This window comes from Thunnus albacares, chromosome 7 (genome assembly GCF_914725855.1).
Source record: "Thunnus albacares chromosome 7, fThuAlb1.1, whole genome shotgun sequence".
NCBI classification, from domain to species: domain Eukaryota; kingdom Metazoa; phylum Chordata; class Actinopteri; order Scombriformes; family Scombridae; genus Thunnus; species Thunnus albacares.
In genome coordinates this window covers 24,466,205-24,485,584 of record NC_058112.1, presented here as the reverse complement: position 1 = coordinate 24,485,584, position 19,380 = coordinate 24,466,205, and the positions used below count along the sequence as shown (strand labels likewise).

At 40.1% G+C, this 19,380-nt stretch overlaps 1 protein-coding gene across 1 annotated transcript in view; it reads right to left on the bottom strand.

Moving 5' to 3' along the window:
• Positions 1 to 15,749, bottom strand: part of LOC122985972 (transcriptional enhancer factor TEF-3-like) — a 30,588-nt gene extending 14,839 nt beyond the window's left edge. The window contains exons 1-3 of the mRNA XM_044357018.1: positions 15,667 to 15,749; positions 2,127 to 2,191; positions 519 to 590 (exon numbers count right to left, since the gene is read on the bottom strand). The gene's annotated coding sequence lies outside the window, so the exon portion shown is untranslated. The remainder of the gene's footprint in view (positions 1 to 518; positions 591 to 2,126; positions 2,192 to 15,666) is intronic.
• Between the last annotated feature and the right edge of the window lie 3,631 nt (positions 15,750 to 19,380).

Genomic DNA, 19,380 nt, shown 5'->3' with positions numbered 1-19,380 from the left:
TTAGAGAGTGCAATTAAAATAGCCAATCGTTTGTTCCTTTGTGTTAATGGAATGTGAATACATGGCAGTACAGGGGCCATGGATGTTGAAACAACTTTAACAAAACATGAAACTTCATTATGAGAGGGAATAATATAGGGTAATAATGTTTTCACCCTCTTTCCATCTGCTGCTGCTAAACCTGATTAAAAACATGATAATAATCTCATCTGAATGCAGGCACCATAGCCTGATTATGATATAAAAACCTGTTTGAGCCAATCTCATATAACATAAAAAAATGCAACACACTAATCAAATCCTTAATTAAGCAAGGACTTTTCTTTGTTCCTGGTAGCGTCAACAGAGTAAAGCTGTGTACAAAATCTGTGCAGTAGGATTAACAGACATGGAAATTTGTAAATATTGATTTGATTAAGTCCACATGTCTTTAAGTGTCCTTTCTACTCTTATCAAGTACAATAAACATACAATGTTGTATTAGTGTGTATAAATGAAACAGATAAAGGTTGACTCACGTAGCGTACCTTCAGCTTCACCTGGATCTCCCTGGCCTTCCGTCGTGCTAGAACCTGAATATGACTAGACACCTGAAAGACACAGACAACAGACGACACAGCCAAGTTAAGACTGGCTTTTACTGTTTGTAACACTTCCAGTCTAATTGGGTGCCATGGTGGTATAATGATTAGCCTTACAGCAAGAAGGTTATGGGTTGTGTTATTAAAATGTTAATCTAAATAAATGAAAAGCAAGATTTTAGCTCAGCTCTCTACGGGGGCCTAAAAATGGCATCTGTCTGTCTGTCAGTTAAGCTGTTCAACAATTTGGTATAAATCAAGATATAAAACTGACCTGAAACTTAGTATGGATATTCATGATCTTCAGAGGAAGATTCCTGCAGATTATGATGACTCTCTGACATTTTATCAAATTCCAATTGTAAACAACAAATATCAAAATCTAAAGGGAAGATTGCACCCAAAAAGATGGACCTTTTCTATGTTGACTCAACAGCAAATTAGAAAGTAAAGATCATTTTCAAATGTAATTACAAACAAAATTCCTTTAATCTCCACTGATGTGACATGGAGGCAGAAATCTCAGATATGGATATCTCAAAATGTAAGCACATAAAGCTATAAGCGAGGGTCAATACAACTAAGACTAAATTGAGGAATACATTTTGTAACATGGATGAATTGACCCTTTATTTTTTTGACACAACTGACAACTTTTCTATGCGTTCCCTAGAATATAGCAGGGTGAAATCTTTACAAACACAAATCATTTTCAGGTATTTTCTAGGTTCTGGACGGTTTAGGCAGGCAGTGAGCCACACCACTGTTATGCTGGTTTAATTTTGAAAATAAAATATTACTGAACTGTTCTTATTGTGATATAATATTAGTATAATAAATATTTACTCTGCTTAGCCCTAGATTTTTTTTATACAATCCGGATTAGATCTGCATTACAGATACAGAAAAATCTATTTGTTTCTAGTCTGACAATTGACTCTTTAATTGTTAATATTTGCATTTCTGTTGGAGCACCATTGTATTGAACTTTCTTATAAAGCTTCTCTAACATGACAGTTAGTTTACTGCTGTTGAACCAGCAGGTGTCCCTCTCTCCCTCCGACCTGTCCTACCATCCATCTCTGATCCCTCACTGCCCCCTTCTCCTCTCACCTCCACTCATCTCTTTTCATTCCCACACTGACTCTGCCAGATGACTTAACGGGGACCCTTTCACTCCACATCCATCACTGCCCATACATCAATCCTTCCATATCAGATACCATAGTGAGGATAGAGTTCCAAATCCCTCGTCCATCCCGCCTCAGTCTCCCGTGCAGATCACCATATTCCCCAGCTTCTTTCCCCTTCTAACAAGCACCAGATCCATGAGGTGGTGAAGAAACAACACCGACATATGATCCTATAGCATCTGTGCATTGGGCCCTGGCCCTAAATCAATCGTCATCTCTAGCTTTCCGAGCAGGAGGGAGAGAAGGGTCGGGGGGGATACCCGGGGTGTCAGGACATCACTCAGCAAGAGAGGACTTTCTAGAGGGGTTCAAAAATAGGGGCTGCTTCAAGTGGCATATGCAGAGGACTCACCTGCTTCCTGGTCCGCGTCTTCCCAGTGCGAAGTTTGATGTACCGTGCAATCAACTCATTTCGTCCTGTAAGGGTCCAGAAAACATCATCATTTTAAGTTATTTTGATATTAAACTATGTTGCGTTTTCAGTTATAATTTGGGGAGCCTTGAGAAAGTCTGAGGAGATCAAATACACAAAGAGATGCAAGAGAACCACACCAAACAAAAACAAATAGAGTTTTAGAGTTTTCTACTGTGTTGTTACAGTAATGTACATGAACTAAATAACACAGTAAAAAGGCTAATTTTGGCCATGGTGTATTTAAAGTGGAAGTGGGGGGTTGATGAGGAGCATTTTCTAGGGTGTAGAGGAATTAAAATGTTTACCTAATCCACTCATCATCAGCTTGCACTGCATGCTTGTCCAAACCAGACAGCATGAGAGAGACGAATGAGGAAATGTACTATGTACTGTATAACTCGCTGCACATATTAATACAAATAGTTATGTGCTACAGTCATCGAAGGTCACAGTATACATTGCTAAATTAACGTGTCAAAATCTGTTTGTGTTCATGTCTGTGTGTGCACATATTTGCAAAACTTTGCATGCAAGTGTAGATGAGTGTGCAAACACACGAGCCCAAAGAAAGAGTCGAGGCTGTCAAGTGTGTCAACGCTGAAAACTGTAAGTGTAAGTATATCACTAAGTATATACATCTGTCTTAGTGAGAGCTTGCATCAGTCTCAGGCCGACCCCCTGAGTGCACACTGAGCTCATATCTCCACAGTGAGTATGTATCTGTGCACTGTCACTGCTGACAGACAGGTCACATTGGCAGAGCAGGTGGAGGCTGCAGCCATGCGATCCTCAGACCGGACTCAGGACAGACACGGCACAGGCTAGTGACCAAAGGGGGCCCAGTCTGTTGAGGCTGCCAGGCAGCTGGTGTGTGTGTCAATGTTTATGGAATATGCCTTTACGCCCGCAGTAAATCTTGCGCTTGTTCCCCTCCCACATCCAGAGTCTCCAGGTACAGCGGAGGGCAACGGTCATGTGGCTTCTTTCACCCTTTCCTCCCAAAAACATCCGGTTCAATGATTGAGATGGAAAACGCACAAACAGATGTACATGCACAATTACATAGAAAAGGTATTTGGAGTGTAATTCAGGAACAGGAAGGTGTGAGTTTGTCTAGTTTTGACAAAAAAACAACATGGCTTGGGTGAATCTGTACTGGTGCCATGGAGGTCCACACAATGTAAGATGCACTGCATAAAAGTGAATACCTACAGTATTATACAAGGACTACATACATTTATATACATACTACTTATTACTTTTGAGTAATGCTGAAATGATTAATCAATTTATTGGTTAGTTGATAGACAGATAAATATTTTTTATAATATTATTGATAATCAGTCTGCAAAATTTCAGTCATTTATTGAGCAAAAATTCTAAATATTCTCTGGTTGCAGCTTATCAGTTGTGAATATTTGCTGCTTTTGTCTGGTTTATGTCGTAAATTAACCATCTTTTGGTTTTGGACTGTTGATTGGACAAAAAAAGCATTTGAAGATGTCACCTTAGGCTCTTGGAACCGGTGATGGGCATTTTTTCACTATTTTTGTCCATGCTAGTGGCATGGCTCAAGGGATGGCAATGTCTGTCTGTCTGTCTGTCTGTCCACCACTTTGGTCCCGACAGAAATAACTCAAAAACTATTGGATGGATTGCCAAGAAATTTTGCACAGACATTCTCTGTCCCTGGACTCAGAGAATGATTCCTAATGACTTTGGTGATCCTCTGACTTGTCTAGTGCCACTAGTTAGGTCAAGGTCGTCACGTATTCAGTGAAATTTCTCAACAGCTATTTGATGGATTGGCACAAATGTTTGTACGGATATTCATGGTTCCAAGATGATGTATCCTAATGACTTTGTTGATTCCCTGGCTCTTCCTCCAACGCCACCAGCAGGTTGACGTTTTTAATTGTTATTGAAATATCTGAAATTATTTGATTGATTTCTATTAAATATGGGACAGACATTAAAGGTTCCCAGAGGTTGAAATGCAATAACTATGATCCCATGACCTTTAATCCAGCACCACCATCAGGTCCAATTTTCAATTTGTCCAATACTTTGATTCAAATACCTGCAAAACTAATGACATTTCCATCAGCCTCAGCTGTACTTTGTGTTTTGTGCTAATTGGCAAATATTGACACACTAACTTGATAAACTAAAATGGTGAACATGGTAAACATTAAACTGCTAGTATGGCTGTAGACTCTTGGTTTTGTTTGACTAATTAATCACTTAATTTGGTAAATAATCAACAGACTTTTCATCAATATGTTTGATTATTTCATCAAAGATAATGGTTGACTGCGGCCCTATATCAGAGATTAACACATTTACAAACAGGTACTAAAAAAAGGGAGGACACAGACAAACACATACATAAGATCAGTTACCGAGAGAATCACACAACTCTCTCACTGTCTCATGCTCCCACACAGGCCCCCACGTATACACAAACACACACACACACACACACACACACACACACACACAGACATACAAGAGTTTCCTAGACTTTGCACCACCTCTTAAACACGGTCATTTTTCCCTTGGCACCACATCTCCATGTGAATTAACACACAGATCAGTCACGACACACAACCTGGTACAAACTCGTCAGATTTTCCTCACATAGTGATGCTTGGGTCAGACCTCACAACGCTCCATAAACCGGCCAATCGGGTGACCCCGAATGGTGAAAAATGGAAACCTGAAGCCTGGCTGAACCCTCATCAGAAATTTCAGCAGCCTATAAAAGTGATCAGATTTTGCGCGGAATGCAAAACACTGTTTCCCCCCTGGTGCTCATGTGAAACAGCCTCCCCGGGATGAAGGTGCCATGCCTTGCAGTTTGCTCAGACTTGAGTTTCCACTTATCAGGGTTTTCAAAAGCATTTGTGCGTTGTTGCTAAGTATAAAAACTGGCAACCTTTCAGCCAGACATTTGCCTCCCTAAAGTGTTGCGTGCAATCTATTTAAAGCTATAAGGAAAACTCAAAAAGGATTTGCTAAAATAAATGTGTCTGATGACGCTGGTTGGAGTGATTTTTAATCATCATAAAAAATGTATCACACATTAGCTATGCTTCATATTTTGTTTATACTGTAAGTTGTATTTTGGATGGACACTTTAAATATTAAATCAGCTCGGTTTCATAGTTTGCGTCATTGCATATGATCAAATTTTAGTCATGCTGTGCTCTAAAAGCCTTGCAAAGTTGTTAAACTTAGTTAGACGGTGATACAAGCACTCAGACGAACAGACTGGTTGTAAACAAGCAACAGCTTAGCCAGATTATCTCAACCGTTACATTTCGAGGTGTATGAAAACACTGTAATTATCCTTTACTCCAGTTAACGCCAAATAACTTTAACTTAACATTAGATAGATACTATATGTAAGAAATGGGCATAGGAGGCTTGGCGTTATCGGCCAACTTTCAATAGCAACATAGTTGTTCAAAAAGTGGCATGCAAGCACTAAAAATGTTCACATTGTACAACAAGGTGATATTATCAGTGAGTCAGTGAATGAATCAGTGCTGGTTTGGAGAGCAAAGGAAGAAAAAATGGTCTATATTAGTCCTTGTAAAGTTCCAGGCCCCTGAAAAAAAACACACACACACACACACACACATACACACACACACACACACACACACACACACACACACATACACACTCAACCCAGCTGTACAACTGCCTTTGTGTGAGGCTTTTGTGAACTAAACCCCTCTCTCAAATGTCGTCTACTCCAGTTTATACACACAGTTGCACAAATAGATAGACATAAACTGACACACACACACACACACACACTTCAGCCCCAGTCGAGGCATTCATTCCGTCTCAATCTTATTTTCTTTTCAGGGCTGTAACTCCTCAACCGTTTAGTGTTTATCGGGAGGTGCACTCGCCAGCCGATTGTTTGAGTCCCTAAATGTATATTTCTTTAATTCCCCAGGGATTAAGAAAGTGTTCCACATTTCCACAGAATCAAACTCTTGAAAAGATGAACAGAGAGCTTTGTCAAAGTCCTCACAGTACTTGACCTCAAATGAACATTAAGTTGCCTGTCTCGAGTTCCTCACATTACAGCCGCAAGTTCCTCCAGTTCCCGGCAATTTATCTTGTGGAAACTTCACTGAGTGTACAGTAAGATGTACATAGTACGTCCAATAGGGATTTTCAAAGTGGCAGACACAGATGCATGAGCATGTCTCCACAGCTGAATAAAACCTTTCAGAAATTCAGAAAAACAGCCCCTCTTTTCACTTTGGTAGCCAGACACTTTTGAAACTCTGTTAAGGATTTGCAAGCCTTTCCTGGACTCAAGTTATTGTCAAACTTGATCAACCTGTCAACCCAAGTATGAGCATGAAAAGCACTTAAATTAGAGTTACACAGTTCTTCTTTGAAAATGCTAATATACATGTCTTGTGGGATGTTTTCAACATTCAGATGTCAAGGTTTTTCATCTCAGCGGTAATGACTTAAAAAGGTATTCTAACTCCAACACAGCAAAGGACAAAAATGTTTATTAATATGATGGTATCCCCATTCAAAATTAGCTAGGTATGTATTGCAAGCATTGAACAGCTTCATTATTGGGCTGTCAAAGAGGCCTCGCTTCATGTTCTAGTATCAGATGCCCTGCCACTCCTACTGTGAGTGCTTGGGGAAGGGCCCATTAAAAATACCCTCCAACACACCCATGAGATCAGAGAGGGGACTCAGTCACACAGCGATGAGATCATGATATCCAATGGGAGTAGCACAGACAGAGAACTTGTACCAGCCAAGGCTGCAGGAAAGTCAGTAGGAACATTATACCATCAGCCACTGGTCCACAGTTTGATGTTGTTTATCACACTGCCTGCAGTCACAGACTTGTCTGGGGGGAAATCTGACTCTGGAAAAATTTCTTAAGGGCATGAAAAGTGACTGACCATAGCAACAGCAAAGTCAGGGTGTTCCAGAGGTCAGGGGATGTTGCTGGGTTGTGAAACTTTGAGAAACATAAATAATTTTTGAGTTTTGAGAAATATTTCTGTTGCAAGTAGTAGCCAGTTAAGTCTCCAGTGTCCTATTCTCAAGTATAATTGTTTCCATACTGCATGGGATAGAATGGCACTTGGTATTACCCCTCGATGAGCACACAAACCTAACATAAGTGAAGAAACTGCCAAGTTTGGCATGGAGCCGGAGTTAGAAGACCCCAGGTGACCTGCAGACCTGAGATATTTCAGTCTGGTGTGTGGTGGACCAACTGACCAACATCGCCATACCTAGAGTCACACCACTTGAGTATTTAAAAAACATCCAGGCTAACATGTCCAAACACCATCCTCGCATGCAGATGTAAATGCATGTTTCATCCATGAGACTGTGATAGCAAAACCCTTGAGGGTAATAAATTGAGGATGACTTCATGTTGTTGCTTATGAATTCAACTTTTCACTTCCATGAGAAAGAATATGCTATTTCTTCATTCAAATTAGTCATTATTTTTTCTCTTTTCTTGAGTGGAAATTACACTAAAAGGCCTACAGAACACTGTTTCACCCGTTTGCCTTCTGGCTTTCATCTCTTCCTCCTCAGGCCTGTTGGTAGAGGTCAAGGAGAGGTGGATGGGGTTAGTGAAGGCAGCCCACAGTGTACCTTCCAAAGTCAACCCCTGGGCCTGACTAGTTGTAAATCTGCCCTTCTCCAGTGGGGCTGCGGTCATCACTGGCCTGGTCTGATCACTCCCTCTCTCTCTGTCTCTTTTCTTCTCAATGTCTCTCTCTCACCTCACTGCATTCCTGACATTCCTATACACTGACTGGTCTGCACTGGGTCTTGCATCTGCTGCTCCAACATCACCCCATGGGTCCATGTCCTGTTTGTGTGTGTGTGTGTGTGTGTGCAACAACACCCCTGTGTACAGAGACTCATCCTGTGAACATCGATATTACAAGGAATAATTAGTTTACCACCCCATTACACATTTTAAAATCAGGCCTTAATCTATGCTATACTGCCCTACAAAGGCAAACCACAGTAACTACGCTAACAATGAAACTGAGGAAAATGACTTCAAAGACTGTCCAGCCAAATGTGTTATAAGTAGTAAAGCGGCAAATTATTTGACCTATGACCCCAAAAATGTAGATACTGCACTCTGCCATTGTATTACCTTAAACAGATATACAGGCAGTGCAAAGGAAAAGTGCAGTAACTACAATCTTAGTGTCTTCTGAATCTAAATCTAATTTGATTTCTCATTACATTATATTTGCATTTAATTGTTTTATTGTTTACATGTTTAAAAAGTTGAAATAGATGAGCAATCTTAAAAAAAATTCAAGCAATCCTCAAGTATTATTTTGCGAGGTTTAACCTCTTGACGTATTTATTTTAATTGTAAAATTAATGTAAACCTACTTTTAGAATTAGATCTATGCTCTTATAGAATATAATCAAGTTCTTGTCTTAGTAGAAATAAGTTATATCAATCAAATCTATCTTAATAAACTTGAAAAAGTTATATAAATTATGATTTAGCTATTTAGTGTGCAATGTAACACCTGATTATGGTTTTACTATCTGCTCCCTGTAACCCATAAAATATACGAGAGAGAGAGAAGGTGGAAGAGGCTGTCAGTCTATAAACTGATGTCAGTGTACTCTCTTGTGCTGTCTAGCTAGCTAGCACTAGGCACATTGATATCCAAACTATTATTACTATCCGCTACAATCAGGTTAGCTTAATATACACAGATGAAGTAAGTAAGAGTTCCCAGTGGAGAACACGGAGATTCCCTTCTTTGGAGTGTCCTGAAATTGGCTAGAATATGGGATTCACAAATACTGAAGCTTCATTCACAACAATTTGGACAGCTGTCACAGACTGCAGTAACTGCAGCTGAAGCTCCAAGATCCCAAAGCAGAGCGCTGTAACTACACTTACTGTGGTTTGCCTTAGTTTTTGGTTGGATTTTGTAGTTACTGCAATTTTTACATTGTTTTTTCTCTAAGCTAGAGCGAAACTGAACTTGGACAATTTGTCACAAGATAAAACAGACATTTAAAAGTTCAATTTCAGCCCTAACTCAATTTTGACCAAAATTGCAGTTACTTGGCTTTATAGGGCAGTATAGTCTACAATCATCAGAATCAACATTTCTAATGATATGACTGATGATCTCTCCTGAACAACACTGTTTCTTGTATGTCCGTCTTACCTGCTTAAATGTCATAGAGTCATAAATAAGCCTTATAGTAATTATTATCAAATTTTGGTCAGTGTGTGAATGTACATTTGTGCCTGTATGCCTAAGTGTCTCCAAACTGCCACCTTCTCTGAGGACACATCTGCCAGCCATACGTTTTCCCTCCACAGCACATATGCCCCACTGTGTCTGCTCAGGAAAACAAAGGTCACATTTAGGCTGCAGGAATGTCTTGGCTGGGTGTCATTTCCCCTGCGATAGAGCCTGGATGCAGCCTACTGAGCTCTGAAAAGACCTCTATCAAGTCTACATTAACAACAATGAGATGAGTACAGTGGCAGTGACGCAACAATCAAAATAGGCGCTAAGCATATCTGATATGTTTAAAATAAAAATAAAGTTTATGATATAGAAATTTTTATTTGGATTTAAATTGAGTGGTTCTTTCACAGAAATTCCTCTGGAAATCAACAACTTCTTTCAAACTCAACACAACTAAAGTAAAAGACTCAGAACTTTGTCTCTTTGTGAAATATTACATATTTGTTTCCAGGAACCATTCAGGAAATTGCTCAGACATTATTAGCTAATAAGGAATCTGTAAAATAAAGGGTTATCTCCCCTCTTCCTGTTCACTCATTCACTCAATTTCTATGAGCTCATCTCTGTTTATCTCTCACACGTGTCATTCGTAAACACAAAAACCATAGCTTCCTCTCTGAGTGACTTTCATACCGACAGTCCTGTGCTCATAAGCACGATAATAAGTTGCTCTGCTGTCCAAGCCAAATGTAAAGTTTGCTTTTGATTTCCGACAAAGTATTGTATTTCTACCAGAGGAGTAAATTTAACAGATGTCATGTTATATTAACACAACCTTCCATGAGCATCTTAGCAATTACAGAGATTTATGCTGAGATAGTTTATGCGAACCTCGACGTATGTTAATCCCATAGACAGATCAACAGATGTCTGGCCTGTTTGGATACTTCTACCTTCCATCTTGCTGATCTGATATGTCTAGATAAAGTGACAGTGACAGCTCTGTTACATAGCTCTGTTACATGGTTGTCACTGCTCAACATGTCCTATTGGTTACGCTGTGTGATACAGAGAAGAGAGAGTGAGAAAGACATACTGAAGGAGAGTGGTGGAGATGGAGGGAGCAGCGTCTAGATTCCAGGAGTTCATCATCAGCAGGGGGTTTCCTCGAAAACCCTCAAGAGAGCATCAAATCCCAGGACAGCCTGAAGGTCAGTGTCAGGGCTAAAGGGCAGTGGGGTCAGGTTCATTCTCCTGCTAATGTGATCCCCCTTCATCCAGGAACACTCCCCCAAAAGGAGCCCATCACAGATGCTCAAGTGTCCCCCACCAGTTATACACAAATCACTTGAGCTAATAAAAGAAAAATATACTAGAAAGCGCATGTTATGTTAACTAAACAAGAGCACTTTTCCTTAAGTTTGCACTTGCATGTTTATCTATTGGACACAGCATTTTCTTCCCCCATAAAAAAATCACCCTGATGACCTGGTGGTTTTGGAGAAAAGAGATCTTAAAGTGCATCTTTCAATACAAACAATACAATTTTTTGATACTTGTGCAGATTTGATAACTGAGTTTTGGTACAGATGCCATGTTTCTATACTTAACATTTTTTTCTGCAAAACTATTTCATTTAAGAAGAGAAGCCAAGAGATTTGCTAAATAAAACAGTCTGAAGCTGACAAAACAATCAGATCAAAGAATAAGTGAACAAGATTAATTATTTCTCATCAGCTTAACACAGGGCTGGTGATAATTCAAGATAGGCATCTATCAAGTGAAATCATATTGTGACAACATGATACAATATGATTATATCATAAAGTACATTATATAATTCAGGATTCTGTTTTTAGATGACTGATTTCAAGAAAATTATTTAGTATTTTAGTTGTTAAAAACTACCAAAATGAGTTGTCAAAGTTTTGTTTTACACCTTTTTTCTAACATAATGCATAACAGTGGAGCACAGTTCATTGAACTGAACATCAATTTGATCATTATATGTGTATAATGATATACATATGTATATGTGATTGTGCATTCATTTGTAATATTGTAATACATATTTATTCATATTGGAAAATATTCTGATTAATATCATGATATTAATTTCAGCCATATCATCCATCCCTAGCTAAGGAATGATTATGGAGAGAGACCATTTGAAAGCACAGGCCCTAGAGGCTTCTTCAAAAGTCAACAGGTCAAGGTCGCTGGTGAATCTCTCACTTTACTGACAAAGTTTGTACCCGGGTGAGGACTCGCTATTGCTTTCCGCTGACCTTTACATCACATTCTAAATGAGAGGCTTAAAAACATTTGCATCGCCTGACAAAAAACGAAAATGGGTTGACATGTTGCACAAGCGAAGCTTAGTGGGAGCATGATTCAGTGTGTGGGTATGCTTTGTTCTGAACTGACAGAAAAACATGCCACTACTGAGGGAAGCTTTGTTGACTTTATCCACTACACTAACACAAGAAATCTCTTTTTTTTTTCACAGGAAGAAAGACATATTAAAATGTGAGAAAAGTGATGCTCCCACAGATATTAGGAAGTTAAGTGTGACAAAACCAAACAGCTGCATAAAACAATAGCTAAATAAAAAATGCAGCTGCTAAATAAAAAAAAAATAGTAAAAAGACATCATAAAATAAAACAACTGCAATTGTGGCACATGAATTAATAGTACAGTTATACGGAAACAAATAAATAGGGAAGATAATCGTATTTCCAGTGCCACATTCTTCTAGTGAGAGCTGTCAGCACATCGGTTTCCACCGCACTACAAGTTTGGGACTGTTTTTCCATTATTGCAGCATGAGGCCGACGGTCAGACCACAGGGCACGTCTCTCGCTGAGAGCCACACAAGGCAGGAAATGTTTTCCTTGGCAGATGCATGTCGAATTACCACTGGAGCACATAACTGCCACAATATCCGTGACACCGTCCCTAATAAGCGAGCTAATAGGTCTGTTGAGTAATGGGCGCGAGAGCCGGCACTATGCACAGCATTATGGGAAAAAAATGTGGTGAATGTATGTGGAATATGGGGTAAAAACATTCCATTCAATTTAGGAATTTACAATGGATAGAAGCACACATTCCTCCTGTTTCACTGCTCAGAGACTCAATATCATATTGTTTAGTGAAGAATGGCATTCATTCCTCAGAGGGGAATTCAACCTAAAATTCAGAGTATGTTGCTCTTGGCCAGCAGACACATAGTTATTTTGCTAGGTGTTTGTTTTGTCTACGTGTCCATATTTAGCTCATGCAAGGAGACTAAATAACATTTCTAAAACTATCAAGCCATCACTTCACCATTTCATGTATGCCTTTAAAAATATTCTCAGCTGATATTTGATTTGGCTTTCTGATTTAAGACCTCCCATCAGGGCTTTAACAACATTAACAACACTAAAGACCTTCAAAGTGGCTTTGCATTGATTGTGGTTGCTTGAATGACTTGAGTTGTTGGCCACTGGTGACCTCAGGGATGGCGATAAAAGAAGAGAACCGTGGAGCTGCAAGAGCTGTAAAGGAAGGGCTGTTTGGGGGCAATGAGGGCAAAGCGAGCCATGCACTGGCTCAGTCTTGCCTTTTTCTCAAGTCATAAATCTGGGATTGCCGCATGGCTGTCAGGTTGAATTCAGAGAGCAGCTGGAGGTGAATTTAAAGGCAGACAGACCTACTGACAGACTGTCAGGGGGGAGAGGAGGTTGTTCATGAAGAACAAAGAAGGAGAATGATTCTGAGACTGAGAAATATGAAAGAGGTAAATCACAGAAACAGCAGAAGAGGTAAGCACAAAGACGGTCTCTACCTTTCTTGCTCACACACACACGCACACACACACGCACACAAACACACACGCACGCACACACACACGCACACACCCACGCTCATATATACATGCAGTGGGGACAGGTGTGAGAGAGTTCTGCTGGGGCCCGAGGCCATGCAAGACACCACTGCCCACCTTGGTGTTTATTTGTCCACCACCCCCCTCCTCCCCTCCAGGCGCTCAAAGGGTAAACGTCTATTCTGGTTTAGGGTTACAGCCGAGCTGCCTTGAACCCCCGGGCTCCCAAGCGCACATGCCATTCCTGGCGGGCCAACGCGCTCCCTGGCGCGCATCACCTGCCCCTGACCCCCACAGGGAGGAAGAGGCACCTCAGTGCCTGCCTTGCCAAAAAAGCCCCACCACCTTTGTCCATCTTGCGCCCCGACCCCTTAACACAGAATGAACCACCCCTCTCTCCTCTCCCCCCCTTGCAACTATTATTTCAGGCTTTATAAGGGTTTAAGTGTTGATCATAGGATGGCCATGACCTCAATAGGTGGCTAAGCTACGCTAGGCTAGGCTAACAGTTAAAGGAGCTGTCTGGCACAGTGACAAAACAAGGCGATGACAGAGCTTGTCTCATAGCGCCACTACCTCTGTCCACCCTGTTTTCCACCAACCAGATCCACTATCAAACAGTCAGGCAGGAGGACACACTATGGCCAAGCCATCTGTTACGAAACATCTTTCAGCAAGATGTCATGGAGGAATGTCACCTTACCTTCCCAACACCTGTTTGGCAATGACATTACCGAAAGATTAACTGAGGAAAGACCTACAACGTCGATATGTCGATATGTTGGTGCTCCTTTACCTCAAATCACTATTTTAGGATTGAATGAAAGGTAATAAACATCTCAAGAGGGCACGGTAAAGGATCTGTAGTCAAACAATGTGATTATTAGAAGCAACAACACACAAAGTTAGCGGCCATGAAATCTAATTACAAACTGTGTGGTCTGGGAAGGAAGTGAGATTTATCCCCGCTCCTCTAAACCTGTTTGGGGTGAGCGATTTGGGGCTAATTTTGGTAACAGGAGTACTGTTAAGTGCCCTCCACCATCACTGCCAGAAATACAATAGGATAAATGTCTAGCCAAAATGCTGACTGTATGTTGATCAGGGTGAAAAATTATACTTCGATGCTTTATTTTTCATTTGTTTTGTCATTGTTTTAGATCTTGAAGGGTTGTATAGAAATGCAGCTTTGTTTTTTTTGGTGACAAAATGTGTTTGGAGGTGTTCTGAACCTTAAATAAACAGCATAGTTTTCGATGTACAAATTGAAGTGCATAATAAGTATTGTGTGTGTTTGCGTGTAATAGTGAACAGTCTGTGTGCCTGTTTCTGACACATCATGCCATCATACTGTACGTTATGGGACCAAGTGGAACTGACAGCTGTGCAGGAAACAGGAGTGATGTGAAACACGAACACGAGGAGTGGTGGTGAATGGGTGTGTGTGTGTCTGTGCGCACGTGTGTGTGTGTGGGAGAGAGTATGTGAAACAAATTGTCTGACCATATGAAGCGGAGTATTCAGTGGGAAGTCAGCAGAAGTGAATATTTTGTGTTTGTTTTTGAGTTGTTTTTTGAGTCCACCACTCTGCAGATGTGGGGTTGAACTGAGGGCTCGTAAAATTACGGACGAGGAGGGTTTCATGTGCATCGACAGCATGCAACTTCATTTATGCATAGGTTCATCTCACATAATTATTTCAACCCATATGAACCTTTAGTCGTTAACTACTCACTAACAACCAGTATAAGTAAAAACTTCCCCTCCACTCCATAATTTGTTTGTTTTATTGTTCCTACAGTTAGATGTTTGAGCTTCACTGTGCAATACGATGTGTGTGCAGAGTTTGACACTAGAAGGCTGATTTCACATTCATCTGCTGAATATTTGCATATTTATAGATTCTGGATTTTCAAGGTACTTGATCTTTTTTGTAGAACAACCATATTAGACACAAATTATTATTCAAAGCAGAGTCTTTTATATATCTTTACACATGTCTGGAGGGGTCTTTAAGTGAGGTTTGTGCAAAACCACATTAAGAAATAGCAGGAAATGCTATAAAGGTTATTGTTTTCATTATCTCTTTAAAAAGCTTCTTCAACATAATCTTGTGGCCAAATGATGGCACTATGGGTCTACCATTTATTTTATTTAAATGTATAGCAAAGCTATGCCACTGAATAAAATAGTGAATTGGATTCTAATCAGTCTAATTTGTGTTGTGTCAGTACTGTGTGTGTTCAATCACATAAAGGCTAAAATGGCCAAACCAATGGTAAAAGAAGAAGTAGAAAGAGATACACAGATAGTATGATGATAGAGGGGGGCGTACCGTACATCTTGCCCTCGTCAGAGAGGATGATTTTCCTGCGGCCACAGGGTGGGTAGATGGCCAGGGCCTCCTGGAAGCTCTGCTCAATGTCGGGGCTCCACACGCCCTCCGCATCATTCTCCAGGGGTTTGTCGAGTCCGTCCCCCAGCTCATCACTCCCACCCCTGGGGGAGGGAGCTGGCACCCACTCTGCAGACGTGGTGGGAAGACGGAAAGGGGACCACAGAGCCGGGGGTGGAGGGTCAAGGGTTGGGGGAGATGAGCGTGGAAGGAGAGGAATGAGGCTGAAGGGGGTGGACCTGCCTGTATGAAATCCACAGGTGTGATGACGATGGGTCTGGATGTGGCAGGGCAGCCCTAGAAAAGCAAGAAAAGACATAAAAGTCAGGAGGAAGTTTTTAAAATTATGATTTATCGAGGGAAAGTTTTGCAAGATCTTCACAGGTCCCTCTCTCTAAGATTTAGTTTATTGCACACCCAAGTATTGTGATGGAAACAATAATAAAACATTTCAATGCTGTGTTCGAATAGAAATTGAGTAGAAAAAATCAAATGCATATTGACAAAATTGCTATGTGCTTTCAACCTTATTAAAACTACAGCATTTAACCCTAAAAACCCATGAATCATGAATAGGGCTGCAACAACAACTATTTTCATTAATGATTAATCTGTTAATTTGTTTGGTTAATCAATAAATCATTAGTTTATAAAATGCCACATTTTGTGCGAACGACAGTCCAATCTAGCACCGCCATGAGGATGAGGTTTTTGGTTTTTTGTGAAATGTCTCAACAACTATTGGATAAACAGCTATGAAAATTGATACATTCATGTTCACCACAGGGTGAATAACTTTGGTGACATGATTTGATTCACCTGACGTTCCATCTATAATCATAAACTGGTCAAAGTTTTAATTTGTTCAATACTTTGGTTATGACCAAATATGTGAAAAACTAATGACATTCCCATCAACCTCAGATGTACTTTGTGTTTAGTGTTAATCAGAAAGGGTTAGAGTTGCTAACACACTATAAAAAGATGGTAAATATTGCCTGCTAAATATCAGCATATTAACATTGCCATTGTAAGCATGTTAGCATGCTGATGTTAGCCTTTAGCTCAAAGCACCGATGTGCCTAAGTGAAGCTTCACAGAACTGCTAGTAATTAATCTATTATTCAAGTTGGTGCTGATTAATTTTCTCTCTATTGACTTATAGATCAATCCACTTATCATTTCAGCACTTTGTGCATATTTTACACGAAAACATCACAAAACCATAAGATATAATCACAAAATGTCAATGATTTGTCAATGAATAGAAGCAGCTTGCCAGCCTTTCAGTCTGTGCAGTATACACATTCACAGTGGTATTTGAAAGGGTTTCATAGAACATAAACATTCACAGACCATGTAATCCTTCAGATGAACATGAAAGCAATCAAATCCAGGCTTACAAGGTTTCAACCTCAAAACTGAAACCTATCGCCATTGATAAGTTGCTATGTTAAGGCAGTGCAAGGTGGACTACATGATCACATCAACCCCACAGCTGCTAATCCCGACTTGGAAAAAAACCTTCCAGATTAATTATGTTAGTGCCGCCATGAAAACAAATAACAAAGTGGCACCTAGTGTAGAGACAGCAGAGGGAAGAAGAGATGGAGGAGGGGAGGGGGGTGCGGGACGGGCCTAAAGTCAACAAATGAGGAGACACATTAAAGTGGGATCACTGTCCACAGACACACTTAGACACACACGCCAAGGAGGATCATACCAGGATATTAAGGCCAGGGGGCTTTTTAGGTCACCCATTTCTTCATCAGACCTGTAGCTGACTGCATTATTAAACTTATAGATACTCAGCTGGAATTCTAATCAATGTGTTTGTTCTTTGTTTTGTGGGTGGGGGGGAGGGGGGGTATTAGCCTGCTATTGCAATAACTAGCTAACTAATTAAATGGATTAACTTGACATTCCATTGCCTCTTAATGACAGCAGTGAGATCCGCAGGCTTGGGTGACAGTACTATTGTCGCATCCTGTTTTCTCTATACAAGAATTTGTTTAGGATGTGCACACAGCACTTATACATTTGGGTGTAGAGAATGAGACAGACGTCGGCTCCACCTCTTCCCCTCGGCGGACATGAAAAATGGAAATGGGTACGGGCAGTAAGGACATGCTGAAGAAAGAACTCACAAACTCATGAGTCAGTACGAACTAGAACTTTGTGTTTGTCATTGATTGTTTTCCGGCCACCATGAAACTACAAGACCTCCATGTCCATTTAGGGCAACAAAAAGAAAAGCAGTGACCATTACGTCAGTTATAATCCTAAACATGAGTGTGTGTGTGTGTGTGTGTGTGTGTGTGTGTGTGTGTGTGTGTGTGTGTGTGTTGCGTGTGGAGGCAGTTCAAGGGTTTAGGTTCTGTGAAGTTGGGAAGGGGTTGGTGTGATCTGTTGAATGAGTCAGTGTGTTGTAAGGAGTGAGTAAGAATCTCCAGCAAGTCCGGTTCCCCCCTCGCTCTTCCTCTGAGCCCCCTGATGTTCCACAACGCTTCCTGTGAAGCGTCCGGCTGGCCGGCCATTCTCCCCATCTCTCTCCTCTCTCTCTCTCTCTCTCTCTCTCTCTCGCTCACACACACACACGTGCATAAACAGATGTGCACATAGAGGCACAGGCACAAATCCCATGTCCCATCCCAGATAAAATAAACTCATGCCCACACAAACAAAACACCAACACATTACATAGAAACACTTGAATCAGTACAGAGAGAGAAGACTGGACAAACACAGATATACCACACAGCCTCTCAAGAGACAAAGATGATAGGTATGATTGATGGGTTTTTGAAGGCTGAGATCAATATCAGCATTTTTGAACTGAAGCTGCCACTATCTGACATTTCCTGCTGATACATAATTCATATTATAAAGAGAAATTTAAAGCAAACTTGAAACTCTGAATACTTGTACTACCAGGTGCTACATGTACTTGAATCGATTCTTGTTTAAAATCTAACATTGTTTAAGTGGACAACAATCACTGGACAATATATGATTTTCACTGAGAGTAAATTCATTTAGTATCAAAACCATTAATATCAAAAATTAATCAGTTAATCAATAACATTTTACATAGCCAACGAATCATCATTTATTGAGCAAAAATGTCAAGAATTTGCTGCTTTTTCTGTTTTATATTACTGTGAATTGAATACTGAAGTGTTAATTAATTACCTTGGACGCTGGAAACTCACAATGGGCATTTTTCACTATTTTCTGACATTTTATAGATTAAACAAAGAATCAGTTAATCACAAAAATAATCAACAGATTAACAGATTAATCAGTAATGAAAACAGTTGTTAATTGCAGCCCTAAACTAGAGAAGTTGATTATGGGACTAACTATTCTATATTATGGGAATATTTCCAATTAAATAATACAGCGAGGCAACACAAATACACGGGTGACATTAATACTTCAATTTCAAGAGTTTGCAGGTAACACAATATGTGAATAATAGTACAACCATCAAACTCTGTGTGATCCTAAAGGAAAATCTGAACAACGTCAGTGTAACATTGTTCATAATCATCTAACTGCAGCTTATCTCTTGAGAGGCTGTGAAGGTTGCAGAAATGGAATATGATCACAAAAAAGTGATAAAAACATGACTAATTTTTACTGTATATCTTAGAAGA